This window comes from Etheostoma spectabile, chromosome 10 (genome assembly GCF_008692095.1).
Source record: "Etheostoma spectabile isolate EspeVRDwgs_2016 chromosome 10, UIUC_Espe_1.0, whole genome shotgun sequence".
In the NCBI taxonomy this organism is placed as follows: Eukaryota; Metazoa; Chordata; class Actinopteri; order Perciformes; family Percidae; genus Etheostoma; species Etheostoma spectabile.
This window is the reverse complement of record NC_045742.1, coordinates 13,279,433-13,282,064: the sequence shown is the minus strand read 5'-3', so window position 1 is coordinate 13,282,064 and position 2,632 is coordinate 13,279,433.

Below are 2,632 nucleotides of genomic sequence, written 5' to 3'. Positions count from 1 at the left end.
GTGTGTGTGTGTGTGTGTGTGTGTGTGTGTGTGTGTGTGTGTGTGCAGTGTGTGTGCAGTGTGTGTGCAGTGTTGCCGCATTTGTCATACTCCATTACAGCGTATTGCATGTCTATGTTGAATGAACATATTGCCCAGAGGCTCTGCAGTCACTTAAAATGAATGATGATTAACCCATCAAATAGGTTGCCAGAATCGCTTTGCTCTTCTTTTTACATACATCTTATCAAATGCACCTTAATCATGTTCATGTCAGCAATGCTGACCTAATCAGCGAAAGGGTTTAATCTATTTCTCGGTCATCATTTCTAAGCACTCCCCTTTTCAATCCCTTTAATAATAAACACATAATGTCAAACAATATATCTTTAATAACATAATAAGTTATGTTGTTTGTAATGAGACCAGGAGCTATGAAACCGCTCATGAAAAGTATTCATGCCAAGCCGCAAAAACATCTCTCTTAATCACTGTTAGACTATGGTGCCGGACACTCATACATAGTATAGTATGTATAGTATAGTAGCATAGAGTATATGCAACATACTGTATATGTACAGCATAGATAAATATATAGATGTTGATATAGTCTACTTTTTGAACATTCATTTCTATGAATTACATTTTATGAATTTTGTGCATCTGCTCTGAACATTTGAGTGTATTTGTTTAGTGTGGATGACTGTTGACTACAAAATGTGAAGGCTGTGTTTGTAATAAGGATTTGAGCTTCAGGTGGATAGAAGGGATTCTCTGGTTGTGTTTACCTCAGGCTGAGGGAGAGAGGATGACAGTTTGGGTCAAAGTTAATGTGTCCGTGTGTGCGTAGCTGGAATTTATGTATCTGCAAATGAGTGAGCCTTTGAGAAAGCGGGACACTGTGGTGTGTGGGTGTGTAATGAGGGTGCGCTTGGGAATGTTCATTCTCAGTGCCACCCTGTATTGACATGCTGCATATTTCATGTGAGTACAGTACAAATACACGACACTGCATAGTACAGTACTGGGTTACATTTGTCTTTGCAACATGTGAAAAGCAAATCTTGCACAAGGAGTTCACGATTCAGTTTAGAAATAAAAAAAAGCCCTTTAACATTTTTTACAAAAAGAACATGAGAAGAAGGGAAGGAGGAGGTGGGTCAGTCATTCTGGGCAGCCCACAGAAAGGAGCCGGTTGCCATGGTTTCAGAGTAGTTGTGGCTGGTGTTGCTGGGCCGATGGCAGGCAGCTGGTTGCCTAACAGCACCAGATTGAGCAACGTAGGTTTCCATGAACACACAGGCACTGTCCCTCGCCTACATCTGTCACATCATTCCCGTCATCATTATACTATCCACACAACCACACACACACAACCACACACACACACGAGACTACTTAGTAGGGACTCTCTGTGACTGGGCTTTAGCAGGCTTTAAGCCTTTTACGTGGCAGAATCTTCACCACCAGAATGCACTGAACAAAGCACCATGACGCCATCTGTCTTTTTTTATTTTAAAGATTATTTTTCAGGCCTTTATTGGCAGGACAGCTGAAGAAATGAAAGGGGACAGAGAGGGAGAATGACACGCAGCAGGTCAGAGTCGAACCCGGACCGACTGTGTCAAGGAGTGAACCTTCATGTGTGGAGGCACGCTGCTCCTAGATTCACAATTTGTAAAAGAAATACAATGTTTTGTCTAAATTGAATGAATGCCAAACAAACAAAGACTTGTACACAAATAGATTAAAAAAGTATTTAACTCCATTGGGTCCGGTCATTAAAAGGAACTTTGACACCTATTAAGTGCGGAGTTACAAATAATCTGTTGGTTTATTTGCTTTGGATGCCGCTTATAAACGGCAATGTCTGTCTGATAATTTTACAGAATTATAAATCAGCATTATTCCTTGAGCAAGTTAAGCTCTCATAAAAAGCACATGCACCTTAAAAATAAGCAGAATTGCCAAAAAAAAAACTAAAAGCATGTGCACACCCCCACATATACAGTATCACAAGATGCTTCTTTTGTGCTGTAAAGTGTGCTAGCAGGTTTCTGCAGTAGCCACTAACAAGTACTTTACTGTGCTTTGCACAAGTGCACGTGGATGCATGTTCATGTGTGCCTTTGTGCAAGTTACCAGAGAGAGCTACCCAGAGGAGGCAGCTGAAAACAAAAACCATAGGACCACTGAGCACACAACTCTGAACTTTAATATTTTTACATACCTGTGCTCTCACCCAGATAAGTCTAATAGCAGCTAGGCAGCATGAGATATGAAATACAGAAGATTTCCATAATCCGATATGTATTGAAATACTTTGACATACACCACTGCACATCTAATACAGATATAACATTAAAAAAAATGTATTATAGGTATAAGAGCAGGAAAAAAGATGAAAGCACGCTATTCCTTGCTCTTTGATGTTTTGTTTTTTGACTCTGTAAGAATCCTGGCACTGTTTCTAATTAGAGCACGGCTCTGCACCAAATCGAGTTACAGAAACAGAGCACATTTAAGTCCCGCCCCCCCACCGGAGGGGAAAAGAACTCTCTGCTCTCCATTGACTTGTATTGCATAAAGGTGCCTCCTCGTCAACTGTCTCTGCTTGCTATCAACAGAAAATAGCCTAAAGGCTGCTGTGTGG